Source organism: Loxodonta africana, chromosome 7, assembly GCF_030014295.1.
Source record: "Loxodonta africana isolate mLoxAfr1 chromosome 7, mLoxAfr1.hap2, whole genome shotgun sequence".
Taxonomy (NCBI): Eukaryota; Metazoa; Chordata; class Mammalia; order Proboscidea; family Elephantidae; genus Loxodonta; species Loxodonta africana.
Window position 1 is genome coordinate 29,254,636 of NC_087348.1, and position 6,863 is coordinate 29,261,498.

The following is a 6,863-nucleotide window of genomic DNA, read 5'->3' on the forward strand; positions in this document are numbered from 1 at the left end:
AATCTCTGAATTGTAGAATGCGTGTTTAAAGAGTCATATAGGTTTTAGCAGATATTAATGTTTCCGTGTGATCTGTGAACCTAACTGTGAGCCTTATGCAGCTATTTTTTACTATGCCTGAACTCTTCTTAAACTTCACAAAAGTAATGTCCCATTCCTTTCCTGCCAAAATTACTCTCTTACTTCTTCTCGTGTCTCCTCTTAGCAGAGAGCCAGATCTAAAATTTGGATCATATAATGGAGAGTAACTTTTAGTTACAACCCCAAATAAACTTGGAACATGAACCAGAAAAACCGCACCATGGTGACAGAGTTCATTTTCCTTGGATTATCAGACATCCCAGAGCTGAGAGTCTTCATCTTTCTACTGTTCCTTCTGATTTATGGAGTCACGGTATTGGGTAACCTGGGCGTGATAGCAGTGATTCAGGTCAGCTCTCAGCTTCACACCCCCATGTACTTTTTCCTCAGCCACTTGTCCTCTGTGGACTTCTGCTACTCCACCACTGCTATACCTAAGATGCTGGACAATATCTTAAACAAGGACAAAGCCATTTTTTTGTGGGGTGTACTGTACACTTCTACTTGTTTTGCACGTGTGTGGTCACGGAGGTCACATTGTTGGCCGTAATGGCCTATGACCGGTTTTTGGCCATCTGCAACCCACTGCTGTACATGGTCATCATGTCCCAGAAGCTCCGTGTAGAGCTGATGTCTGGCTGCTACCTGTGTGGAACAGTGTGTTCTCTGATGCACTTGTGTTTAGCTGTTGAAATTCCATCCTATCGATCAAATGTGATTAACCAGTACTTCTGTGATCTACCCCCTCTCTTATCTCTTGCCTGCTCTGATGTTTCTGTGAATGAACTGCTGCTTTTTATTGTAGCCACTGTCAATGAGATCGGCACCATTGTGATAACCCTCACCTCCTACTTGTTTATTTTCATCACTATTCTGAGGATGCACTCTGCAGAGGGACGGTACAAAGCCTTTTCTACCTGTGCCTCCTACCTCACAGCCATCGTTGTCTTCCATGGAACAATCCTTTTCATTTATTGCTGGCCTAGTTCAGGCAAGTTTGGACAAAGAAAAGGTAGCCACAGTGTTCTACACTGTAGTGATTCCCATGCTGAACCCCCTGATCTATAACCTGAGGAACACAGATGTGAAAGAAGCTATTAGGAAAATGGCGGCCCCCAAAATATTTTTCTAGAGAACACTTTCTTAGCAGGACTGCAAGTTTCAAAGTAGAAGGTGGTGGAGGGGTGAGTAGGTGGGCTACGGTGATGGACTGGAGAAAACAGTAAGGAACTAGGTAGTTAGGGATGATAACTTTTCATTCACTTATCTCTATGCCTTTCCAATTAACAGAAGAAGAATTAAGTATATTTAAATAATTTTAATACATTTATTTGCTTTTCTCCAACCTGTAATTGTTTTAAGTAAATATGTCAATGGCACTGTTAAGGCACAGGCATTTAATTTACTGTAAAACTTCAAAAATCTAATGGAGAATTCATGACAACCTTTTTCAGTATCTGTAATGGAAAATATGATTCTTTTCAAAACTGAATTCCTTTTTTTTTTTACAGTGAAGAACACACCTTTGTCAGTTTATGCATAAAATGAGAATTCCATATGTGAATACATTTTTAAATCTCGTTTTAAAATCATTGTTGTATATTTGTTTATTTCTTGTTTCCTTTATTCATTTTGGTGCTTTTGTTGTCATTGCAGTGCCTGGTGTGTTGAAACTCCAAATACTTTCTCATTTGAAAAATTGAGACAATATTAATAATTATTTCACAGGGTTCTAAGGAAAATTAAACTACATGCAATAAGTAAAGAGTTTGTTGTACTATGGTGACTTGCATGTTGCGGTGATACTGGAAGCTATGCTACTAGTATTTAAAATACCAGCAGGCTCAGCCATGGTAGACAGGTTTTAATGGAGCTTCCAGACTAAGGCAAGCTAGAAAGTCCTGGCAATCAAAAAAAAAAAAATTAGACAGTAATAACTTTATGGATCACCACAGAACACTGTCTGACTCATTTGTTTTGGACACATCATCAGGTAGAGTCAAATGCTGTTAAGAATACTGAACAGTGTAGGTGTGAAATAACAGAAATATGATCTAAGGAATTGTTAGTTGTAAAAGAGAAGATAATCAAGAATGTGGTGTCCATGTGTGATGTTAAGGGGATGTAAAATCTGGATGACTTGGTGAAAACTACATGATAAATCACAAGTGAAAATGAGATCCTGCTGTGAACAGTAGACCATTTCTCTGTATATCAGTACTCTGAGAGGTTGGCAATAACTTTAGAAATCCTAATAATTCTGTTTCTAGCCAGATGTAGCTACTTCTGGAGACACTGAGAAAGTAAATGTCTGACATTATTGTATAGGGATAACTCCCCGGGAGGAAGTGACTGGTCTCGGAGCGGGGAAAGCAGCCTCCCAGCCGCGGAGCCGTCCTGCTGGGATTTGGGCGCACGCGGGCGGGGCGTGAGCAAGGGGTCCAATTATATTCCCCTGAATAGGCCCCGGGGGCGGGCCGACCCATTCGTGCAGGAGATGCCCACCCAGTTCGCGCGAGTGGTGCGGCGCACCGGAGGGAGAAGTCCCTGGGAGGAAGTGAGGGGTCTCGGAGCGGGGAGAGTAGCGTCCCAGCCGGGGAGCCGTCCCGCCAGGATTTTGGCGGACGGGGGCAGAGCGTGAATGCAGGGATCAGCTCTACATTCTGTGTTGCTACACTCCTAGCTCTCTGATCCCTCCCCCACCCTTCCCAGGCGGCTCCATTAACATCCGAATACCCTGAGCCAGAGGGAGAATTCAGATAGGGATTTGACTGCATTTTTTTTACAGCTGATTACCTGGAAAATCTAGTTTCCCAGTGATGGCTCGGAGACAGCAGTCCATATCAAACCACATAAAGAAACAGACCATGACAGCTTCTCCAACCCCCCAAACAAAAGAATCAAAATCTTTCCCAAATGAAGATACAATCTTGGAATTATCAGATACAGAATATAAAAAACTAATTTACAGAATGCTTAAAGACATCACAAATGAAATTAGGCTACCTGCAGAAAAAGCCAAGGAACACACTGATAAAATTGTTGAAGAACTCAAAAAGATTATTCAAGAACATAGTGGAAAAATTAATAAGTTGCAAGAATCCATAGAGAGACAGCATGTAGAAATCCAAAAGATTAACAATAAAATTACAGAATTAGACAATGCAATAGAAAGTCAGAGGAGCAGAGTCGAGCAATTAGAATGTAGACTGGGACATCTGGAGGACCAGGGAATCAACACCAACATAGCTGAAAAAAAAATCAGATAAAAGAATTTAAAAAAATGAAGAAACCCTAAGAATCACGTGGGACTCTATCAAGAAGGATAACTTGCAAGTGATTGGAGTCCCAGAACAGGGAGGGGGGACAGAAAACACAGAGAAAATAGTTGAAGAACTCCTGACACAAAACTTCCCTGACATCATGAAAGATGAAAGGATATCTATCCAAGATGCTCATCGAACCCCATTTAAGATTGATCCAAAAAGAAAAACACCAAGACATATTATCATCAAACTTGCCAAAACCAAAGATAAACAGAAAATTTTGAAAGCAGCCAGGGAGAAAAGAAAGGTTTCCTTCAAGGGAGAATCAATAAGAATAAGTTCAGACTACTCAGCAGAAACCATGCAGGCAAGAAGGGAATGGGACGACGTATACAGAGCACTGAATGAGAAAAACTGCCAACCAAGGGTCATATATCCAGCAAAACTCTCTGAAATATGAAGGAGAAATTAAGATATTTACAGATAAACACAAGTTTAGAGAATTTGCAAAAACTAAACCAAGACTGCAAGAAATGCTAAAGGAGATTGTTTGGCCTGATGACCAATAATATCAGGTACCAGCACAATACAAGGTCACAAAACAGAACGTCCTGATATCAACTCAACTCAAATAGGGAAAGCACAAAAAAAACAAATTAAGATTAATTCTAAAAAATAAATAAATAAACAAAATAATACACATAACAGGAAATCATGGAAATCAATAGATAAACGATCACCATAATCAAAAAGAGTGACTAAATATATGAGGCATTGAACTGCCAGATGGAGAGTGACACAAGGCCATAAAGAACGATACAAGTTAGGTTTTTACATAGAAAAATAGGGGTAAATAATAAGGTAACCACAAAAAGGAATATCAATTCCACAACTCAAGAAAAAAGCCAAGAAAAACGTAACGACTCAACAAACATAAAGTTAAACATTGTGAAAATGAGGACCTCACAATCTAGTAAGAAAAACGTCTCAGCACAAAAAAGCATGTGGAAAAATGAAATAGCCAACAACACACATGAAAAGGCATCAAAATGAAAGCACTAAAAACTTATTTATCTATAATTACGCTGAATGTAAATGGACTAAATGCACCAATAAAGAGACAGAGAGTCACGGACTGGATAAAGAAACACGATCCATCTATATGCTGCCTACAAGAGACACACCTTAGACTTAGAGACACAAACAAACTAAAACTCAAAGGATGGAAAAAAATATAATAAGCAAAAAAGAAGAGGAGTAGCAATATTAATTTCTGACAAAATAGACTTTAGACTTAAATCCGCCACAAAGGATAAAGAAGGACACTATATAATGATAAAAGGGACAATTGATCAGGAAGACATAACCATATTAAATATTTACACACCCAATGACAGGGCTGCAAGATACATAAATCAAATTTTAACAGAATTGAAAAGTGAGATAGACACCTCCACAATTATAGTAGGAGACTTCAACACACCACTTTCGGAGAAGGACAGGACATCCAGTAAGAAGCTCAATAGAGATACAGAAGACCTACTTACAACAATCAACCAACTTGACCTCATTGACTTATACAGAACTCTCCACCTAACTGTTGCAAAATATACTTTCTTTTCTAGTGCACATGGAACATTCTCTAGAATAGACCACATATTAGGTCATAAAACAAACCTTTGCAGAGTCCAAAACATGGAAATATTACAAAGCATCTTCTCAGACCACAAGGCAATGAAGCTAGAAATCAATAACAGAAAAACTAGGGAAAAGAAATCAAATACTTGGAAAATGAACAATATCCTCCTGAAAAAAGACTGGGTTATAGAAGACATCAAGGAGGGAATAAGGAAATTCTTAGAAAGCAACGAGAATGAAAATACTTCCTATCAAAACCTCTGGGACACAGCAAAAGCAGTGCTCAGAGGCCAATTTATATCGATAAATGCACACATACAAAAAGAAGAAAGAGCCAAAAGCAGAGAACTGTCCTGACAACTTGAACAAGTAGGAAGTGAGCAACAAAAGAACCCATCAGGCACCAGAAGAAAACAAACAATAAAAATTAGAGCTGAACTAAATGAATTAGAGAACAGAAAAACAATTGAAAGAATTAACAAAGCCAAAAGCTGGTTCTTTGAAAAAATTAACAAAATTGATAAACCATTGGCTAGACTGACTAAAGAAAAACAGGAAAGGAAACAAATAACCCGAATAAGAAACGAGAAGGACCACATCACAACAGAGCCAAATGAAATTAAAAGAATCATTTCAGATTACTACGTAAAATTGTACTCTAACAAATTTGAAAACCCAGAAGAAATGGATAAATTCTTGGAACAATACTACCTACCTAAACTAACACATTCAGAAGTAGATCAACTAAATAGACCCATAACAAAAAAAGAGATTGAAACGGTAATCAAAAAACTTCCAACAAAAAAAAGTCCTGGCCCAGACGGCTTCACTGCAGAGTTCTACCAAACCTTCAGGGAAGACTTAACACCATTACTACTGAAGGTATTTCAAAGCATAGAAAAAGATGGAATACTACCCAACTCATTCTATGAAGCTACCATCTCCCTGATACCAAAACCAGGTAAAGACATTACAAAAAAAGAAAATTTTAGACCTATATCCCTCATGAACATAGATGCAAAAATCCTCAACAAAATTCTAGCCAATAGAATCCAACAACACATCAAAAAAATAATTCACCCTGATCAAGTGGGATTTCTACCAGGTATGCAAGGCTGGTTTAATATCAGAAAAACCATTAATGGAATCCATCACATAAATAAAACAAAAGATAAAAACCACATGATCTTATCAATAGATGCAGAAAAGGCATTTGACAAAGTTCAACACCCATTTATGATAAAAACTCTTACCAAAATAGGAATTGAAGGAAAATTCTTCAACATAATAAAGGGCATCTATACAAAGCCAACAGCCAATATCACTCTAAATGGAGAGAACCTGAAAGCATTTCCCTTGAGAACGGGAACAAGACAAGGATGCCCTTTATCACCGCTCTTGTTCAACATCGTACTTGAAGTCCTAGCCAGGGCAATTAGGCTAGACAAAGAAATAAAGGGTATCCAGATTGGCAAGGAGGAAGTAAAGCTATCACTATTTGCAGATGACATGATCGTATACATGGAAAACCCTAAGGAATCCTCCAGAAAACTACTGAAACTAATAGAAGAGTTTGGCAGAGTCTCGGGTTATAAAATAAACATACAAAAATCACTTGAATTCCTCTACATCAACAAAAAGAACACCGAAGAGGAAATAACCAAATCAATACCATTCACAGTAGCCCCCAAGAAGATAAAATACTTAGGAATAAATCTTACCAAGGATGTAAAAGACCTATACAAAGAAAACTATAAAACTCTGCTACAAGAAATTCAAAAGGACATACTTAAGTGGAAAAACATACCCTGCTCATGGATAGGAAGACTTAACATAGTAAAAATGTCTATTCTACCAAAAGCCATCTATACATATAAC

The 6,863-nt window shown here is 38.1% G+C and overlaps 1 pseudogene; it reads left to right on the plus strand.

Moving 5' to 3' along the window:
* Nucleotides 1-240: 240 nt before the first annotated feature.
* On the plus strand, nt 241-1,213 carry LOC135232093 (olfactory receptor 5L1-like; annotated as a pseudogene).
* Nucleotides 1,214-6,863: the final 5,650 nt, after the last annotated feature.